The sequence below is a fragment of the Acomys minous genome, assembly GCF_964271855.1.
Source record: "Acomys minous genome assembly, chromosome: 9".
Taxonomy (NCBI): Eukaryota; Metazoa; Chordata; class Mammalia; order Rodentia; family Muridae; genus Acomys; species Acomys minous.
Genome location: NC_140490.1, coordinates 58,405,140 through 58,427,696, shown reverse-complemented (window position 1 = coordinate 58,427,696; position 22,557 = coordinate 58,405,140). Strand labels below are relative to the sequence as shown.

Here is a 22,557-nt window from a genome sequence, read left to right as displayed (position 1 = left end):
TTCAGTAGTTTCCGTTGCTGCTGCTATTTAGCTTTTTTCATTGTGATCAGACAGAATTTTTCAAACCTTTGCCCCATGGGTTTTTTGGGTTCTTTGGTTTGGGGTTGTTGTTGTTGTTGTTGTTGTTGCTGCTGCTGCTGCTGCTGCTGCTTTGGCTTTTTTGAGACAGGGTTTCTCTGTGTGTAGCCCTGGCTGTCCTCAAACTCACAGTGATCTGCCTGCCTCTGCTTCCCAAGTGCAGGGATTAAAGGCCTGTGCCACCACACCTGGCATCCCCATGGGTTTTAAATAGTGAGTCTATATACTACAACTTTGTTAAATTTACCTCATGTTGCCTTAGGAATTTTTATATAGATAATCATGCCTGTGAATAAATCAGTTTGTTTTTTTCCTTTTCCAATTTGCTTAAAATTCTTTTCACTGGTTATGTCTTTGAGTACAATACCAAAGACGCTGGTGAAAGTGATGCCCTTGCCCATTCCTGAGGATAAGGGTACACACGTCATCTTACCCATTGAGCTATATGTCACTGTCAGCTGCTTGTTTTGTAGATGCCCTTTTTAAGTTTGAAGGCATTCCCTTTTCATATGATGTTGTGTATTTTGGGAGACAGAGTCAAGCTGCCTTTGAACTTGGCATCATCCTACCTCAACGTCCTAAGTGGCTAGAGGCACAGGGGTGAACCACCACACCTACGCTCGCTTTCCCTGGGTGTTTTTAATCAGCAGTGGCGATCATGCCTTGCCAAGTGGTGTTCTGTTAATGTGGTGAACTCTATTAGTTTTCAAATATTTAACCTTAACTTCCTAGGATAAATCCCACTTAACCATGATTCATTATTTTCTCCTACCACCATCTGCATTATCTTTATAATACTTTAAAGATTTGTTCTTTTATGTACAAGAAGAATATTATCTATAAGTTTTTTTCCTTGCTGTTAAGGCAAATGAGATGGGCTACGTTTCAACTCTATTTTCTGTGGGTGCTTGTGTGAGATCAGTGTTATCTCTTCCTTAAACATTTGATAGATTTCACCAGACAAGTTGACAGAGAGAGACTTTTATTACAGATGGATTTTAAATACTCGTAAAATCAATTTTGACATACAGGCCATTCATGTTTTATATTTTCCTTGTAAAAGCTTTGGCAACCAGACAGACAAGTTTGACTATCTAATTTATTGAGGTTTTGGAAATATAGTTGCTCTTTTCTTACTATGTTAAGAAATAATTTATAGAATGTGAGGTGATGTTGCCCCTTTCATTCCTGATACTAAGGACTTTTCCTCTTGGTCAGTCTAGCTACCTTTAAGTTAATTTTGTTTTCTGCTGTCTGTTTTGTTTTCCATTGTCTATTCCTTTTAAGAAAGGAAATGGCAGTGGTAGCTCATACTTTGTCTCAGGAGCGAACAATATTAGTCATACTATGTATCATTCACGTCAATGCAAACAAACACACAGAAGCTAGTGAGGGTGGCTCCTGCCTGTAATCCCAGTACAAAGAAGGCTGAGGAAGAAAGGCTGTGTTTGTTAGCACCTGGGACCTACAGGGTAAGACGCTGTCTCAATCCTCTTCCTCCCCAAACAAAAGCAAACATACTCTAAGAGTTGTTTCATAATCCAGTGAATGCTGAGGAAGTGGGGGAAGGGAGAGGTTATGAGAACTAGAACCCTATTTTTATTATAGGCAGTCAAAAATAGACCAAAACGAATTGATCAAAAGTGCAAAGTCAACATATTTTAAAGTTTGGAAGCAAATCCTAGAAGAGCTAAAGGAATTAGAAATAGGTGTAAAACTAGGGAGTTGGGGACACACAGCTATTTTTCATTATAATTGCTTTTCTATTGATGATTTGTCTCTTAACATGTGGATGTAATGTTTATAAAAGAACAATTTAATATAAGAAAAGCAAGCTTGGTCATCAAAGTAAAGAAGCTAAAACCCTCAATGGTGATGTACTGGGAGATGAAAAAAAAAATCAATTAACCTGGGAGAGAACTGAGGACCCCCGTAGATGCAGAGCTTGGCTTTGGGAACATGATGAAACTTTTATTTATTTTTTGTTTGTTTGTTTGAGACAGGGTTTCTCTGTATAGCCCTGGCTGTCGTGGAACTCTGTAGACCAGGCTGGCCTTAAACTCAGGGATCTGCCTGTTTCTGCCTCCCTAGGATTAAAGGTATGCACTACCAGCACATTTTATGTTCCACCTTTTAAATAAGACTAAAAGGTTCCTTGTATTTTCATATCGTTATAAAATCTGCATTTGATGTTACTCTGATGGAATTATCTTAGAAGTGAATTGGGGGGGTCAAGATAGGGTTTCACTGTGTAGCCTGGACTATCCTGGACTCGCTTTGTAGACCAGGCTGGCCTCGAACTCACAGAGATACACCTGCCTCTGCCTCCCAAGTACTGGGATTAAAGGCGTGCGCCATCACCACCTGGCTTAGAAGTGAATTTTTAAAACCTGTTGTGACCAAGTTTATGATTGCTATATAAATACAACATTACCTGCTTATTAGGCAGTTCTTTGTGGTTTGCAGGGAGAATTTCCATACACCTTGCCTCCTTTCATCCCCTACCTCTGTAGACCCAGTATCATATAGACAGTATCATCACTTTGTAGCTGGCTTAAAAGATGTGCTCAAAGTCGCATCAGTGGCAAATGCCAGAGGAACTCAGACTCCAGCCTCATTACTTAACAACTCCATGATACGTAGGATCAAATCTCAAAACCATTTTTAAACTGTTGACATGTACAGCTACATGTTTTCATAAGGAGCGCCTGGTTATTAAAACAGCAGGTAACAAATGGAACCTGTTTTGAGTTGGTTTGCACAGGTTTGAGTACAGCCTGCTCCTGCTACTGGCTCCGTGACGTCGGAAGCATGGCTCAAACATCTCAGCCACTTTTCTCCCATAAATGACATGTCACTGTTTTGTCCTCAAGGATTAACATGCATAAAATGCTTTTGACAGCAGCTCTGTTTTGTTTTTCAGTCATTTTGTTTAGTTTAGTTTGTTTGTTTGTTTGTTTGTTTGTTTGTTACTTTCTTGGGTTTTTAATAGTCAAATGCAGAGGACTGGTTCATTTCAGCTCCTTCAGTGCCAAACCAGGAGGTAGAGACTGCTTCAACTTCTCTGCCTTCTCCTTAGCTGTGAGGACCAAAGTGTGAAGGTACCTGCTGCAGCGAGCCTTGAACTTCACCGTTATCCTTCTTCTTGATCTTGACAGCTCTGGCATCCTTCTGCCGCACCGTGATCAGAAAGTCCTTGATTTCCTCAGGTTTCGGAGGCATGGTGACCGACACTAGGCGCTGGAGACAAGCACATGCTCCGTACAGACACGCTCCTCTTCAGGGAGCTTTCAAATGCTGGTGCAATTGTGACACAAAGCTTGTGGGCCTAACTAACCAGTTTCTAATTGGATACAAGTCCCACTCCATGAGCTGGAACCTGTAGTGGTTTAAATGAAAATGGTGGCCCCTAGAGGACTACTGGGAAGTGTGGCCTTGTTGGAGGAAGTGTGCCCCTGGGGGGTGAGTTTTGGGGTCTTAGAGGCTCAAGCCAGGCCCAGTGTCTCATTCCCTCTTCCTCTTCCAGCCTGTGGATCCAGACATAGAACTCCCTTCCTTCTCTAGCACCATGTGTGCCCGCATGTTGCCATGCTTCTCACCATGATGATAATGGACTAAACCTCTGAACATATAAGTCAGCACCAATTACATGCTTTCCTTTATAAGAGTTGCCATGGTCATGACATCTCTTCACAGCAACACAACTTTGACGAAGACAGAAGCCATGCTGACACTGCTCAGGTAGATAAGAATCAGAGGCTAGACAGGCCTAGGAACCTAGAGGAAACCCAAAGACCACGGTTCTGTTCAAGGAATCTAGCAAGAAAATGACTCCGAGCAAGATTCCGCTGTACTCACAGATCAGTGTCTTGCTCGTCGTCATCAGAAATGCTTCCTCCTGCCTTGGACGACAATGAACACAGAGATCCACAACGGAACAATGTGCAGAGAGTGAGAGACTTTGGAACACTCAGTCCTAAGTAGGATGTCTGCCTCAAAGGTCTCCCCATCAGGGATCCCCATATAAGAAAAGGGGAAAAAGACTGTAAGAGGCAGCAGGGATGGAGAACACCTGCAAATAAAGGCCTTCGAAACTCAAGCAGGAGGGGCGCACATATGTTCTCTCAGAGACTGTGGCAGCATGCCCAGGCCCTGCATAGGCCTAAAGCCAGATGAGACCCCAGTGCTGAGAGGAAGTGGACACAAGCCCCCCAACCTAGCCCAGAAGCTATCTCCAATTGGTAAGTGCTCGCAGAGGAAAATTTAGCTTTTTCCAACAAAGTCTCACAGGAATAAAATCCACTCTTAAGGCCAGCCCCGTGCCCAGCATTGGATAGCCAGCACATAACAGACTCGGTGGCATTTTGGGAGGTTCCTTTGTCTCATAACGCTTTGTCTGGCATTTTTACTTTTTCCTCCTTTCATGTCTTTTGCACATGTATTGAAGCTTCCGGTGTTGCTTTTATTGGATTTCTCTCTGTGTGTGAGATTGTGTGGGGTCCACATCTATATGTGTTTCTTGTGCTTTTTCTTTGGCTCTTTTTCTTCTGATAGTTTATTTGGTTCTATTTTATTTTATTTTACTAGTACTTCTTAAATGTCTGTTTTCTAATGGCAGAGAGAAATAAAGGGTGTAGATTTGGGTGGGGGAGGAGTTGGGGAGGACTTGGGGCAGGGTAAACTATGATCAGAATATGTTGTATAGAAAAAAAAATCTACTTTCAATTTAAACATAAAAGAGCTGTAGGACACTCAAGCTGAATCATCCCCAGTCTCTTTATTATGAACTTAATAATGGAGTACTATTATAATCATTTCTGTTCCTGGCACAAAAACTGGATATATTTAATAACTCACATTAAGCTACTGTCTATAGAACTGCAATACTGACCCATCAGAATGACAACACTAAGCCCTCTTACCAAAATTCTCAGTCAAAATGAGAACATTCAGGAGGCAGATACAGGGGGGCTGTGGGCCAACCCCATCTGCATACTAAGCCTCTGCATGAAAAAACACAGTGTGGGAGTGGGGTTTGCATACGTAAAGCTACACTAAATTTTTAAATTTTATTTACCTTTAAGGACCTTTCCAGTAAGCTGTATGTATAGACATCATGCTATTGTAAAATGTTATGTAAGTGGCATGTAGAAAAACCGATGTAGTTAACAGTGGTCATCTCTAAGGACTGGGCTCCTTACATAAAGGGGCATTAACGTATTTTGGGTTTTACTTTTTTGATCCAGGGGTGGGAGGGAAGTGTGGAGTAAAAATAATTATATGAAAAATAGGTCTTCCTAAAATCAAAAGTGTTTGCCTTGATTTTCCCTCCTCCGGTTCCTAGAGACCACTTCTGGCCAGATGTACAGAGACCATCTTGAAAGACAGACAGGGCTATAGTCCCAGAGCCTCTGTAAGCATCTGGTTTCCATGTAGGAAGTGTGTCCGGGCTCTCGAGCCTAGCAGTCAAACAACTCAGGAATAAAGAAGATGTGTTCATATTCAAGAAGAAAACCACTGCTTTCCTCCCTGCCTTCACATATGACTTTCCTTGGCCATTGTGGCTGTCAAAACCACTTTAATGAAACACGCTTCTAAACAGGGATTAGGGAGGGACTGTGGCTATTACCTCACACCCCAAGAGAGCAGTTGAGTTTTGCTTTTCAGTCACTGCTAAAGACACTTTGTGAAAGCACAGCACCAGGCACATCAGTAGTCCCCTCCCCTTGATGAGATCCACCAGGGCGCTCTCCAGAGCTCCCTTCCTCAAGTCCACCTTTCCATGTTTTTCTTCTGTCCCTTTCTTCCTGGAGCTCCTGGTTATTCCCGGAGCTGGGAGGGGGTGGGGGAGGCTGGCTTGAGCTTCAACAGCTGTGTGGAGCTAAGGAGACAGCAGCAGCTACCTCAGCAGCCTGTGCTCCTGCATCCCGCCCAGCAGCCTGGTCTCTGCCAGGCACTGAGTTTCTGTTCAGCAGCCATGGGAGAGATCAGCAGTTTCAAATGCCTTGAGAGCTCGTGTTATTACTGTCTAACCTAACGACATTGTCATTCTCCACAACAGGGACCCAGCTCTACCAAGGTGATGCTCCACCAGATCCTCTTGTGAGTACTTGTGAGTGTATATAAAGGAACCCATGCTTCCCACTACAGCGTGTATTTACATAAACAGAACCTGCCCATGGACTGCTTTTAGGTTTTATCTCACTGTCTTAGTTAGGGTTTCTATTGCTGCAACAAAACTCCATGACCAAAAAGCAAGTTGGGGAGAGAAGGCTTTATTCAGCTTACACTTCCACATTGCTGTTAGTCACCAAAAGAAGTCATCTCTCATGACTCTAGCTTGTGCCAAATTGATGTGATACCAGCCAGTACACTCACCCATAGTAATACGCTGTCACCCTTGTCGTCTCCATGGCGACCTTATTAATGGCATGGCTGGACCCCGGCTTACATCTTCACTTTCAACTTTAACACGCACTTGACTACAGAACACTAAAAGAAATGACTCTGGGAAGACTCCCTTTTGAAAGGAGTTGGAAAGGCCGGGAGGGGCATGTCACAGACCTCGGGATTGTTGCAGGATGCGGGTTCTGAGCTGTCAGCTCTATTTCTTCTTACTCTGCTGTTGCTATGATAAAAATAAGGGGATTGTTCAGCTCATGCTTTAAGAACAGATATGGCCCATTGAAGCAGGGACATCATGATGACAAGAGAGTGAGACCGCTGGTCACGTTGCTTCCACAGTCTAGAAGAGAGAAGTGTGGGGGAGGGGGAGATGACAGTGGGTTTTTCATTGAACCTGAAGTTCACCATTTTGGCTAGCCTGGCTGGCTATGAAGCTTCTAGGATCCATTTGTCTCCAACCCAACCCCAGCCCAGCACCGGGGTTACAGACATGCGCCACCGCTATTGACCAAGACAACTGTGGTGGTTTGCATAGGTTTAGACTCATGGACTCCTGCATTTGAATGCTTGGCCCACAGGGAGTGGCACTATTAGGAGGTGTGGCCTTGTTGGAGTAGGTGTGCTCTGATTGGAGGAAATATGTCAGTATGGGGGTGGGCTATGCTGAAACTCTGCCCAGTGTAGAATGAGAACCTCTTCCTGGTTGCCTGCAGAAGCCTGTCTCCTCCTGGCTGCCTTTGGACCAACACGTAGAATTCTTGGCTGCTCCAGCACCATGTCTGCCTGGATGCCACCATGCTCCCCACCGTAACAATAATAGACTAAACCTCTAAAACTGTAAGCCAGCCCCAATGAAATAGTGTCCTTTATAAGAGTTGCCTTGCTCATGTTGTCCCTTCACAGCAGTGAAAGCCTAACTAAGATGACAACTTGTAAAAGAGAGTGTTCAATTGAAGTCTTGCTTACAGTTTCAGAGGGTTAGTTCAAAGTCGCGTGAGGGAGCATGGCAGCAGGCAGACAGGCATGGTGCTGGGGCAGGAGCAGAGAGCTTACATCTGATGCACAAGCAGGAGGCAGGGGGAACAGGAGGAGAGAGGGACAGAGGCAGGAGAGGAACTAGGGGAGAGAGGGAGTGATGGGGGGCTTCCTAGGTTGTTCACACCTCTTGCAACAAGGCCACATCTTCTAATCCTTCTCAAAACGGTTCCACCGACTAGGGAGCAAGCATTCAGATATATGACTCTTTGGGCACATTCTCGTTCAAGCCTCCACATTATCTAATGGTCCACGTTACTCCTGAGAAATTTGATGTAACCTCAATTCTCAGCCTTCTGAATCTTTTCCGCATACTTTTAAAATTCAAATGAAGTTACCATGACCTATTCAAACTGGAAAATTACATTCTATATTTTTAGGAAAACTCCATGTGTGGTTTATGGTAAAAAAAAAAAAAACGTTTTTCTGGACAGCCTATGGCATGTTGTCCATCCCATAATTCCCCCATCCTTCTTCTAGGAGACAGTCTTCTCTTTCCAGACCTTTCTGAGGTTCATGTTTCAGCTTCCACAGTTTTCATTTCAAAGAACTCTTTCTAATTCTCAGTGTGTTCCTTTCCCCAAGGACATTATTGTAACTTATTCTTTTTTCTTCTGATGTATGCCTCCTAGAGATAAAGTTGGTTCTATCACTCATTACAAAATCATTCTTCCAATGTGTGGTGATCCTTACTTAGTGATCCACCCACAACTTATTGGAGATTCTTAAGACTGACTGGCTGCCGGAGAAGCCAGAGTAGAAGTGACTAAATTGATGGGCTTCAACTCGTGATCATGCTCAAGGAGGAAGCTGGCTTTTCCTCCAGGAGTTCTGGTTTCTGTAGGCATTCCCTCTGGGGACTGACTCAGCATTTCTCCAAGATGAATTTTCTATCAGACAGTTCCCTATAACTCCTATTTAAATCCTTGCTGTCAGTGTGTCTTTTGCTCCCAACTCTGGAGTAGTCCCTTAAATCCAGATTTTGAAGAAATAAGTACTTTCTCTGAAGAAGATTATTAAAATGGCTGTCACTGGAGCAGCCTGGTAAAGATAAGTATAAGAGAAGAAAGGGACTAACAAGCTCCATTCATCAATCATCACTATATTGTCCCCCCAAGCCCCGAACTTCACATGGTGAGTGGAATGTGGTTTTCAGGCACAAAGGAAAACTATGGGCTAAAAAACAATGGAGTCAACAGCTCCACCAACTAGGGACCAAGGCAAAGACAGACAGAGCTTTTTAGCAAACTGGAATTTTCTGTGGTGAAGAGGGGGATAGAAAATTGACTTGGGGATTAGCAGGAACTAACTGTTCCTCCAGATGACTGGGGTTTGATTCTCGGCACATGCAAGGTAGCTCACAGCCAACTGTAACTCCTGTTCCAAAGGATCTCACCCTCTCCTTGATCTCCACTAGCACCAGACACACAAGTGATGTATAGACATGTGTGCAGACAAAAAGCACATACAAATAAATTTTTAAAAAAAGATTTAAAGCCTATATATATATATATGGATGAAAGGGTAAGGCCATGCAGGGAGGGGTATAAATTAGTCTACATGGAGAAAGTAATTTGTGGGGTTTTATTTCAGAAGTCCAATATTCCAGCACTCTCTTCAAAGGTAAGCTAGGAACTGAGACTATGTACACTAAGATACTAATGAAACACCAGCATGGAAGGGATGCCTGTGTGGAAGCTGGTGTCTATGAGAGACAGGGCTTTGACTTAGAGCAGAGCAGCTATAGGATAAAGGTAGGTAATACTGAGTGTTCTCTCCTGAAGCCACGCCCTGTGCACTGAGCTTCTTGTGGCCACACCCTTTGCTATAAGCTCCCTGTGGCCACACCTTCTGCTCCTAGTTCCTTATGGCGATGCCCTCTGGTCTTACTGAGCTCCTTGGGGCTATCCCCTCCACCATGGGTCCCTAGGAACTAGTTCTTTGCTTTGTAACCCAAGGATAAGCCAATCTTCTCCATGAAAACAAGCTCAAGGACTAAATTAAGACTATGACACCTTCAAATGAGGGCCAAGGGTAGAAGGAATAGCCAAACTGAAGTTCTTTTCAAAAGCAAGAACATTAAAAAAAAAAAGCAGAAAACATGAGATGATGAAAGTCAGAACAAGTCCAAATGTGTCAGTAATTAAAATAAATGTATTTAGATAAAGCTCACCATATAAATCATTAAAGGAGAGGTGTTATTTCTTAATTCAGCCATGTACTGCTTACAACAGAAAACTCATTAAACATAAGGACACAAAAGGTTGAAAGCAAAAATAATAAAAGTATCAGATTATCAAAATAAGGCAAAAGAAAGCCATTTGACAATTAGTGTCATTAAAGAGACTTAAGAAACAAGAACGAGAAAATTTAGAGAAGAAAGCAAGTGATCCAGAGGTAAGCTTCTCTAACAGAATTCAAGAGATGAAGGACAAATCTCAAGACTAGAGGATACCATCGTGGAACTTGAAGCAACCATCAAAGAAAATGCTAAATCTGAAAATTTCCTGACCAAAAAAAAGAAAAGAAAAAAGAAAGAAAAGAAAAGAAAAAAGAAAAAAGGAAATCAAGGACACCATGAAAAGACAAAACCTGAGGATAATAGGCATTGAGCAAAGAGAAGACACTGACTCCAAACCCAGGAAATATTTTCAACAAAATCACAGAAGAAAATGTTCCCAATCTAAAGAAGGAGATGCATATAAACATACAAGAGGCCCACAGAACACCAAATAGAATAGACCAGAAAAGAAAATCTTCCTGCCACATAATAACCAAAACACAAAATATACAGAACAAAGAAGAATAGTAAAAGCAACAAAGGAAAAGGGCCAAGTAACATATAATGGCAAACCTATCAGAATTACACCCAACTTCTCAGGAGAGACCATAAAGGCCAGAAGGCCCTTGGGAGAGGTCCCGCAAACCCTAAGAGACCACAGATGCCAGGCCAGACTACTATACTTAGCAAAACTATCAATAGCCATTGATAGAGAAAACAATATATTCCATGACAAAAACCAATTCAAACAGTACCTATCAACAAATCTGGCCTTATAGAAGTTACTTGAAGGAAAACTCCAACCCAAAGTGACAAGCTACAACCAAATCACACAAGAAATAGATAACTACACCATTGAAAAAACATGACCGCACAAACACTCTACTGCAACAAACATCAAAAATCAAGAGACTTAACAGTCAATTCTCCAAATAAAAAGACACAGACTAACGGAATGGATGCATAAAGAAGACCCAACATTCTTCTGCATTCAAGAGACACATCTCACCCACAAGGACAGACAGTACCTCAGGGTAAAAGGCTGGAAAAAGGTACAAGCAAATGGACCAAAGAAGCAAGCTGGTGTAGCCATTTTAATATCTAATAAAATAGATTTTAAACCAAAATTAATCAAAAGAGATAAGGAAGAACACTTTATACTCATCAAAGTAAAGTCAACCAAGATGACATCACAATTCTGAACCTCTACACTTCCAATACAAGGGCACTCACATTTGTAAAAGATCTATTAACAAAGCTTAAACTACACATCAATCCCCACACATTAATAGTGGGAAACTTCAACACTCCACTTTCACTGAAGGATAGGTCATTGAAACATAAACTAAACTGAGAAGTAATGACCCTAACCAATGTCATAAATCAAATGGATCTAACAGATATCTACAGAACATTTTACCCTAACACAAAGGATTATATCTTCTTCTCAACACTTCATGGAATCTTCTCCAAAATTGATCATATATAGGTCACAAAGCAAGCCTCAACAGATACAAGAAGATTAAAATAATACCTTGTATCCTATCAGATCACCATGGTCTAAAGCTGGACTTCAACAACAACAGAAATAACAAAAAGACTACACACACATGGAAATTAAACAAGTCTCTACTTAATGATACATGGGTCAGGGAATAAAGAAAGAAAGAAATTAAGGACTTCCTGAAATTCAAAAATAAAATGAAGGAACAACATACTCAAATTTGTGGGACACATTGAAAGCAGTGCTAAGAGGAAAATTCATAGCACTAAGTGCCTTTATAAAGAAATTGGAACTTGATGACACATCTGGGAGCCCTAGAAAAAAAGAAGCAGAAACACTCAAGGAGAGTAGATGTCTGGAAATAATCAAACCCAGAGCTGAAATCAATAAATTAGAAACAAAGAGAACAATTCACAGAATCGGCAAAAACAAGAGCTGGTTCTTTAAGAAAATCAACAAGATAGACAAGCCATTAGCCAAACTAACTAAAAGGCAGAGAGACACTATCCAAATTAACAAAATCAGAAATGAAAAGGGAGACATAACAACAGACACTGAGGAAATACAAAGAATCATAAGATCCTACTTCAAAGGCATATAGGCCACAAAATTTGAAAATCTAAGGGAAATGGACAATTTCCTTGATCGATTCCACTTGCCAAAATTGAGTCAAGAGCAAATAAACAAATTAAATAGTCCTATTTCCCCTACAGAAATAGAAGCAGTCATTAATAGTCTCCCAACAAAAAAAAAGCCCAGGGCCAAATGGTTTCAGCACAGAATTCTACCAGACCTTCAAATAAGAGCTAATACCAATTCTCTTCAAGCTACTCCAAAAGATAGAAATGGATGGAAAATTACCATACTTATTCTATGAGGCCACAGTCACTTTCATACCTAAACCTCACAAAGACCCAACAAATAAAGAATTTCAGACCTATTTCTCTTATGAACATAGATGCAAAAATACTCAATGAAATTCTCATAAACCAAATCCAAGAACACATCAAAGATATCATTCACCATGGCCAGGTAGGCTTAATCCTGTCATTCAGGGATGGTTCAATATATGGAATCCATGAATGTAATCCAACATATAAACAAACTGAAAGAAAAAACCACATGATCATCTCCTTGGATGCAGAAAAAGCTTCTGACAAAATCCAACGCCCATTCATGTTTAAAAGTTTAGAGAGGTCAGTGATACAAGGCACATACCTAAACATAATAAAGGCTATATACAGCAAGCCAATAGTCAACATCAAATTAAATGGAGAGATACTCAAGAAAATTGCTCTAAAATTGGGGACCAGGCAAGACTGCCTACTTTCTTTATATCTCTTCAATATAGTTCTTAAAGTTCTAGCTAGAGCAATAAGACAACAAAAGGAGATCAAAGGGATCCAAATGAGAAAGAATGAAGTCAAATTATCCCTATTCACAGATGATATGATAGTATACATAAGTGACTCCCAAAATTCCACCAGAGAACTTCAGCTGATAAACACCTTCAGCAAAATGGCTGGATACAAAATTAACTCAAAAAAGTCAATAGCCTTCCTATATACAAAGGTCATCCGTGCAGAGGAAGAAATTATGAAAACTCCACCATTCACGATAGTTATAAGCAATATAAAATATCTAGGAGTAACTTTAACCAAGCAAGTGAAAGACTTCTTTGAAAAAAATTCAAATCTCTGAAGAAGGAGATTGAAGATGACACCAAAAGATTGAAAGATCTCCCTTGTTCATGGATTGGGACAATTAACATAATAAAAATGGCCATCTTACCAAAAGCAATTTACAAATTTAATGCAATCCCTATCAAAATACCTACACAATTTTTTTATCTTTTTTTATACTTTTTTCTCCTTTATTAATTTATTCTTGTTACATCTCAATGGTTATCCCATCCCTTTTATCCTCCCATTCTTCCCTCCCTCCCATTTTCCCCTTATTCCCCTCCCCTATGACTTTCCTGAGGGGGATTACCTCCCCCTGTATATGTTCATAGGGTATCAAGTCTCTTCTTGGTAACCTGCTGTCCTTCCTCTGAGTGTCACCAGATCTCCCCCTCCAGGGGACATGGTCAAAGGTGAGGCACCAGAGTATGTGAGAAAGTAATATCCCACTCTCCACTCTACTGTGGAGAGTGTTCTGTCCATTGTCTAGATCTGGGTAGGGGTTTAAGGTTTACCACCTGTATTTTCCTTGGCTGGTGCCTTAGTTTGAGCGGGACCCCTGTGCCCAAATCTGCCTATCATAATGTTTTACTTGTAGGCTTCTAGGACCCTCTGGATCCTTCTACTTTGCCATTCTCCCATGATTCTCTCATCTATCTGGTGCTATCTCAGAAAAATGGGAATAGGGCTTCCTCAAGACCCAGCTATTCCACTCCTTGGAATATACCCAGAAGATGCTCCAGCACACAGCAAGAAAATTTGCTCAACCATGTTTATAGCAGCCTTATTCATAATAGCCAGAACATGGAAACAGCCTAAGTGTCCCTCAATAGAAGAATGGATAAAGAAACTGTGGTACATATACACTATGGAATACTATTCAGCTATTAAAAACAAGAAATTCCCGAAATTTGTGGATAAATGGATTGAGCTAGAAATGATCATAATGTTAACCCAGAAGCAGAAAGACTCAAATGGTATATACTCACTTATATCTGCATATTAGCCCAAGGGGCATGTCCCACAAAAGCCTTCACCTACACAATTTTTAAAGACATTGAAAGCTCAATTTTCAACTTCATATGGAAAAATAAAAAACCCATAATCGCTAAAACAATCCTGTACAATAAAAAATCTCCAGAGGAATCTCCATACCTGATCTCAAGCTGTACTATAAAGCAACAGTAATTAAAACAGCATGATACTGGCACAGCAATAGGCTGGTTGATCAATGGAATAGAATTGAAGACCCAGAAATAAATCTAAACACATATGGACATTTGATTTTTGACAAAGAAGCCAAATATATTCAATGGAGAAAGGATAGCATCTTCAAAAATGATGCTGGTCTAATTGGATGTCTACATGTAGAAAAATGCAAGTACATCCATATTTATCACCATGCACAAAACTCAAGTCCAAGTGGATTAAAGACCTCAACATAAAACCAGAGGCACTAAATTGGTTAGAAGAAAAAGTGGGGAAGAGCCTGAACTCTTTGGCATAGGAGACAACTTCCTGAACAGAACTCCGACAGGCCAGGCCTTAAGGTCAACAATTAATAAATGGAACCTCATGAGGCTGAGAAGCTTCTGTAAGGCAGAAGACACTGTCAATAGCACAAAGCAACAGCTTATAGACTGGGAAAAGATCTTACCAACCTTACATCTGACAAAGGGCAAATATCCAGAATATATAAAGAGCTCAACGTGGCTGTTTCTAACTCTTTTTCCTGCTTTTGGGACCCTTTTCCTCCTACTGGGTTGCCTTGTCCAGCCTTAATATGAGAGGAGGCACCCAGTCTTACGATAGCTTGATATGACATGTTTGCTTGATATATTTTTTCTGAAGGGAAATGGAGGAGAGGTAGATTGGGAGCAGGAGAAGGGAGGTGGGAGCAGGGACTGAAAAGAGAGGAGAGAAGGGAAACTGAGGTTGGGATGTCATGTATGAGAGAATAAAAAATTGAATGTTTTACTCTTACCTTTCTGTATTTATAAACAATTTGCTAATAAATATTTTAACGTACAAAAAAGAAGAAAAAAAAGAGCTCAAGAAACTAAACACCACCAAACCAAATAACGCAATTAAGAAATAGGGCTCAGAATTAAACAGAGAATTCTTAACAGAATATCAAATGGCTGAGAAACACTTAAAGAAATGCTCAGCATCCTTAGTCATCAGAGAAATGCAAATCAAAATGACTCTGAGATTCCATCAGAATGGCTAAGATCAAGAATTCAAGCAAAATCACACACTGTTGAGGATGTGAGATAGAGGAACATTCTTTCATTGCTGGTGGGAGTTCAAATTTTGACAATCACTTTGGAAATCAATCAGGCACTTTCTCAGAAAACTGGAAATAGGGGTAGCTCAAGACCCAGCTATATATACCCAAAAGATGCTCCACCACACAACAAGGACATATGGTCATCCATGTTCATAGCAGACTTATTTGTAATAGCCAGAACCTGGGAACAGCCTAAATGTCCTTCAGTTGAAGAATGGATAAAGAAACTGTGGCACATTTACACTATGGAATACTACTCAGCCATTAAAAACAAAGAAATCTTGCAATTTGTGGGCAAATGGATGGAACTAGAAATGATCACACTGAGTGAGTTAACTCAGACCCAGAAAGACTCACATGGTATATACTCACTTATAATTGGACACTAGCCCAAAAGGGATGTCCCATGAAAGTCCTCACTTACCAGGAGATTGGAATAGATGCCAGGACTTCCTATTGGGACTCTAGGTGAGAGAAGTATGGAAGAATGGGGAAATAGAAGGATCCAGAGGGTCCTAGAAACCTACAAGAACATCATGATGGGCAGATCTGGACCCAAGGGGTTCTGCTCAAATTACTACATCAACCAAGGACAATACATGCAGCAAGCATTGGACTCCTATGCAAATACACAATGGACAGGATGGCCATAAATGGGAACTGACTCTGACATGAATTCCAGTGCCCCATATTTGACCACTTCCCCTTGGTGGGGAGGCCTGGTGGCACTCAGAGAAAGGATAAGCAGGCTAACAGGATGAGACTTGATAGGCTGTGAACATATAGTGGGAGAAGATATCACCTTCGGTCACAGACCTAGGGGAGGGGAATAAGGTGAAAGAGGGAAGGAGGGAGGAATGGGAGGATACAAGTGAGGGGATAACAATTGAGATGTAATCTGAATGAATCAATTAAATAAAAAATAAGTTAAAAATAAATTAAATAAAATAGACTCAACGACACAAAGCACTGTTAGGGGTCCAGGGAGTTGCTACAAAATAATAAAAGTGGTTTTTTGGAAGGAGGATTTGTTTGGTCATTTGTTTTGTTTTGTTTTGTGGTGCTGAGAATAAACCCAGAGCCTTGAACATGCTGGGCATAAAAATGATAGTTCACAAAGAAGAGAGAAACATTAAACATCAATGTACATAATTGCATAGCCATAAATAGGGGGTACAGGTGTAATGCAGTGGGAGGGCTTTTTTCTAGCACATACAAGGCCCTGGGTTCTATCCCCAGTGTTTCAGGGAGAAAAAGGAGGAGCTGCAGTTGAAGGAGAGGAAGAAGATGAAGCTTCAAAAGCACTAGATACATTTCTGTAAAAACAGACACCTCAACAGAAATAAATAAACAAACAAATAAATAAATAACTCATCTAACAAAATGTGTAAATGACCTAGCTACATAACTCTCAAAAGAGAATGCACAGATGATTGGCAGGCAGTAATCATCAAAGAAATGCTAATCCAAACCGCAGTGAGATACCGCCTCCTCCTCATCAGAATTCCTACTAGCAAGAAACAAATAAACAAACAATCAGAAAGTGTTGGCAAGGATATTGAGAAAGAAAAGTCGTGTGTGTTATTGATGGAATGAAGGCTCATGCAGCCACTGTGGAGAACTGAATGAAAGGCCTTTGAAAAACTAAAAGCAGAGGTGTCCTGTGACCTCACAAGCCCACTCACTACAGGAGGGAGTGACACAGGACCTCAAAAAGATTATTGCCCTCTCAGGTTTTAGGCAGCATATTCAAAATGGCCAAGACGTGATATAGCTCAAGATGCCTCCTAGCAGAGAAGTGGATTTTTCAAATGTGGTGTGTATACACAGTAATATTATAGTGTTCAGACATTAAAAACATATATTCTGCCACTGGCAGGAGCATAGATGGAACTGGATGACATTATGTTAAGTGAAGTAAGTCTGCAAAGAAAGACAAATACCACATGTTTTCGCTTTTTTATAAAAGATTTTAAATATTGAACTCAAAGCAGTAGAAAATGTAACAGTGGTCAACCAGCTGCAGAAATGGAGTACAAGTTAACGGCCAGTTAACGGCTACTGGAGTACAGATGGATGAAGGCAGCGATTTCTAACATCCTTAGTACAATACGCTACTTTGATTGACAATGATTAATTTTACATTTCAAAACAGCTTACAGGGAAGGTTTTGAGTTCACAACACACAGAAATGCTAACACCTCAACATAGTAAAAGCAATCCAAAAAAAAAAAAATATATATATATATACTAAAGCCTTTCTTCTGAAATCAGGAATAAGGAAGGGAAGGATGTGGCAGCCTCAGCCAGAGCGCTAAGACAAGAGAAAGAGATACAGAGGACTTACACAGGAAAGGAAGAACATAAACTGCCTCTAGTTGGAGATCGCATGATCCTAAGTACTACACCAGAAAACTCTTAGGTCTGATAAGGACTTTCTGCAAAGCAGCAGGACACTAAATCATCATATAGAACATCAGTAGCTTTTCTATATACTAATAATAAATTGGAGGGGCAGAGCATCCCAGTCACAGTATTTGTGCATGTATGTGTGTATGAGAGTGTATATGAGTGTGTGTGTGTGTGTGTGTGTGTGTGTGTGTGTGTGTGTGTGTGTGTGTGTACTAGGAACAAGCATAATCGAGGAGATGAAAGATCTCTACAATGAAAACTTTAAAATACTGAAAAAAAAAATCGAGAAAGACAGTAGATGACGAAAAGTCTCCCCAATGTTCATGGTTGGCAGAATTAATGTATTGGAAATGACTAGTTAATTAAAAGCATTCTACAGATTCAATCAAATACCCATAAAAATTTTAATGGCATTCTTTACAGAACTAAAACTAAACAAAAGGTGCTAAAATTCATATGGAAGCACAAAAGAGTCCCAAACATCCAAAGCATTTCTAAGCAGAAAGAGCAGTGAGGAAGGCATCAGAATACCTGATCTTAAATTATACTATAGAGCCATAGTGACAAAACAACATGGCACAAAGACAGACATGCAGACCACAAATCTAGAGTAGAGAACCTGTAAAGACACCCACACAGCCATAGCTGCCTAATCTGAATCTGCTAAAGGAAAACACGGATAAAGTACTTAGACAAATTCAGGGGCTTTCTGTAAAGGAATCCAATAGCACAAGAAATAATCTCAAGAATTTAAAAATGGGATTGCATGAGGCTTAATATCTTCTTCACAGCAAAGGAAGCGATTAACAAAGTGAAAAGATGGCTACAGAATGAGAGAGGAAAAAATTGCCAACTATACATCCAGCAGAAAAATCAATACCTCGCTAGCATCTATAAAGAACTTCAAATTTTAGATACCAAAAGGATGTCTAGTTGGTCGCTTAATTAATAAATTGAAAAGTGAGTTAATGAAAATAAAATTCGGAAAACAAGAGCTAAAATGTCCCATAAATACTAATGACAGCAAATGCTGATGAAGATATGGAGAAACAGGAACTTGTATTCACCAGTGGAATGTAAACTAGTGCAGCCATTATGGAAACCAGTATGGAGGTTCCTCAAAGACTAACAATAGGACTATCCTATGATGTAACGATTCTGTTCTTGGGCATATATTAGAGAGAACATAAGTCTGCACATCACCTCTATTGTTCACAGTAGCAAAGATATGGAACCAGCTCAGGAACCCATTCGCAAAAAGATAAAGAAAATGTGATATGTATGTAGTATACACAATAGTTTTATTCAGCCACAAAGAAAAATGAAACCATTAAGTCAGGTGTGGTGGCGCATGCCTTTAATCCCAGCACTCAGGAGGTGGAGGCAGGTGGACCTTTGTGAGTTTGAGGACAGCCTGGTCTACAAAGCAAGTTCAGGACAGCCAAGACTATTACGCAGAGAAACCCTGTCTTGAAGGGAGGAAAAATGAAACCATTGGGCCAGGGAGATGACTCAGTAGATAACGGTGCTTGCCATGAAGCTGACAACCTGAATTCAATGTGTGGAACCCACACAGTAGAAAGAGAACTCTACTGCTTCAAGTTGTTTTCTGACTTCCACACATTCACTATGGTGTGTGTGTGTGTGTGTGTGTGTGTGTGTGTGTGCGCGCGCACATACACAAATAATAAAACTTCGGGGTGGGGATAGAGAGCTGGCTCAGTGGTTAAAAGCTCTCTCATATAACCACTTGATTCACACTGTCTATGTGTCTACAATACTAAAATGCCATGCTATAGCCCAGAAATTAGCACATCTCAATTAGGACTAAAACCATTTTAAATTATTTTTATAGACTTAAGCTAAATGGCTTGTTATTTTGTTGTTTTGTTTCAGGTTTTCAGGGGTTTTTTTTCCCCCTTTGGTGGTTGTGTGGTTTTTCTTTGGTGATAGGACGGAGTTCAAGGCCTTATGTGTGCTAAACAAGCGCTCAACTACTGAAGAGAATTTGACATGGCCTTCTCAGTAATTGATTAGATCAAGAGATGAGGAGGTCAGTAAGAATTTTAAATATATGAACCACTCAATTTCAATTAGAAGGTATAGCCCACACAATTACCACCTAATGCATATGTATACAATTTTCCAAGATATGATAAATTCATATCTTTCCTAAGCATTATGTAATATATATAAGCATTTTATCACATATTAGTTATAAACACTCAACAAATACCAAACTTAGGGATGAAGCAGATTGGAAAGTGATGACAGTGCTTTTCTGTTACTGCAATAAAAACACTGACCAAAAACAACTCAGGGGAAGAAAAGATTTCTTTGGCTTCCACTTCCAGGTTACAGTAGTCACTGAGGAAAGTCAGAGCAGAGACTGAAGCAGGAGCCATGGTGGGATGCTGCTTACTGGCTCATTCTCAGGCTGGTGCTCAGCTAGCTCTCTGATACATGCAAGTACCCTGCCCAGGGAACGGTGCCATCACAGTGGGCTGGGCCTTCTATATCAATCACCATCTGTTTCAATCACTCATGTACATGGCCACAAACCAACCTGTTTTGCGTAATCCCTCAGTTGTGACTCCCTTGATGACTCTGGATTGAGTCAAGTTGAGTTATCAAGTTGAGCTGAAGTTACCTAGGACAACACTGAAATTTGGAAGCTGAAATGACCACATTACTGGAGAGATGGCTCAGTGGGTAAAGGTGCTTGCTGCCACACACGGAGGCCACAGTTAAATCTCCAGGACTCATGTGCAAGTTTTCCCCTAATTTCTACATTCATGTCATGGCACATGCATGCACACACACAAAACACATGTATTTTTTTTATTTTTTTAATTACCACATATTTAGCAGAACTACAGGTTAAAGAAAAATATTAGAATGGAGAAGTTTAAGTATTTCAAATAGAATGACAATAAAAATATTATTCTGAAAACTTGATACAACATTTGGAGGGAGATTAATAGCCTGATGGTTACAGTAGGAAGAAAGAAATCTCTAAACCACTAGCTTTTGTGCTAGTGTTAAGAAGTGAGGGAAAGTATAACAGACCTAAGAAAACTTAAAATTCAGAAAATAAACAAAAGAAACAGAAAACAGAATAAAAGTCCAGAGAAGGACCAAGGGGGGCCTCAAGTTGTTTCTTTGCTTAAAATGAATACTATAAACCTATCAAGATGTAACGCAAAGCTAGACACCACACTATGCAATGTTGCAAACAAGGGGGCAGGATAACAGCACGTGAAGATGTTTAATGAAGAAGAAGAGAATATGATAAAATAATAAGCCAGCAACTTTGAGAACTGAGATCATTATCCACAAAAATATAACTTCCCAAAACCAACTCAAGCAAGCAAAAATGAATAAGAATAATATGTGGTCAAAGAAACTATCACAGTGCTTAGCATCAGTTCTACATAGACTCAAAAAATGTATGAGGCCCAGGTAGAGCTATCCGGGTGGGTTCAGCAGATCAGCCAAGTTGTTGCAACCTCTTCGGAAACAGAAGAAAAAGCATCACCTCTGACTCACTATGAAAGGGAGACATTGAAGGATGCACATTGAACCAAATGAAAACAAACCCTCACCTTCAAGGATTTGCATGCTAAAGTAGGTGTGGTAGGCATGCATGACAAATGTGTGATGACTTAAGAGTATAAGATGACAGTGACAGCCATGGAACAAAATAAAACTAGATAGTCCGACAGACGGTTGGATAGTCAGCACAGGCCTCCTACTTTAGGATGATCTGAAGAGGGGTGGACGGAGGTTCAAGGATAAGAAGACTGCAATCACAGAAGTAAGGTAACACAGGGTCCCTGGGGTAAAACATGTTTGCTGTGCTCCAGGAGAAAGAGGAAAGGCAGTGTGGATGGCGTAGGACTAGCAAGGACAAGGAACGTAAAAATGAGGACCTTGACTTTGAGTCAGAGGGCAGGATAGCAGTGATGCTCTGCTGAAGTGAAAATAGTCTGGTCAGCTGCTATCCCGACTGTCTCTATGGAAACGAGGCAACTCAAACGGAGGTAGTGCCGTGGAGATGGGGGGGTGGGGTGGGTGGAGGATGGATGGGCATGCATTGAGGATGAGTCTGTAGGGTTTGCCGGTGGATTCGACATTGGATCCAGATGAGAATGCAGTGTGGGTTAAGTCCAGGGTTTTGGGCTTGAGGGACGGAGTTTCATCGGAACATGAGCCTCCCTCCAAAGATATGAAGCACATGGACTCTGAGACCAAGAAAACCAGCATGGAGCTAGAGTGAGGTCAAGAGGTGTCCAACCCCAAAAAAAATCTCAATCTTGAGACCAGCAGAAGGGAAGATCGCTCCCTCCTTATTCTGTGCCTGCATGCCCCTGCGGGGGGGGAGGGGGGGCTGTAAGTCTTGTGAGCCCCACCCTCAGAATTCCTTAGGTAGTCAGTAGCCCCGCCCCTGGAATTCCATGCAACTGAAGCATTCCCAGCACCTCAGGCCTAGCCGATGATGTTCACTCACCCAAAAACCCCTACCAACTTCCCCAACGTTGATATAACCCTTACCCCACCCCCTTACCCCCAGTGACGAGACCTATATCACTGGAAGAGCTGTGTCACTGTATCTCTGAGGGAGCTGTGTCCAAAAAGGGCTGTAACACTAGAAAAGCATATCGGAGGTGAAGGCTTTCTCCCTCCGGGTATTCACAGCTGGACTGGGATCCTGCAAACTCACTCGCCTGGCTAAGCTTCATTCCTTTGGCTCCAGGACCTGTTTCCTTCAGTACCTGGACACTCCGAGAGGAAGAAGCAAGACCCGGGCTCCGGATCAACAGGAGAAGGGATGAAAGGGATTGAGAGATAAAGCCCCAGAAACTGCGGC

The 22,557-nt window shown here is 41.0% G+C and overlaps 1 long non-coding RNA gene and 1 pseudogene across 2 annotated transcripts in view; both read right to left on the bottom strand.

Annotated features, from left to right (window-relative positions):
• The window catches only part of LOC311604475, a 104,874-nt gene that overhangs the window by 30,732 nt on the left and 51,585 nt on the right, over positions 1-22,557 (bottom strand). The gene's annotated exons all lie outside the window — the stretch shown is intronic.
• LOC311605112 (large ribosomal subunit protein eL38-like) lies at positions 3,090-3,300 on the bottom strand (annotated as a pseudogene). The gene has a single exon. The product of its transcript is annotated as a large ribosomal subunit protein eL38-like (transcript).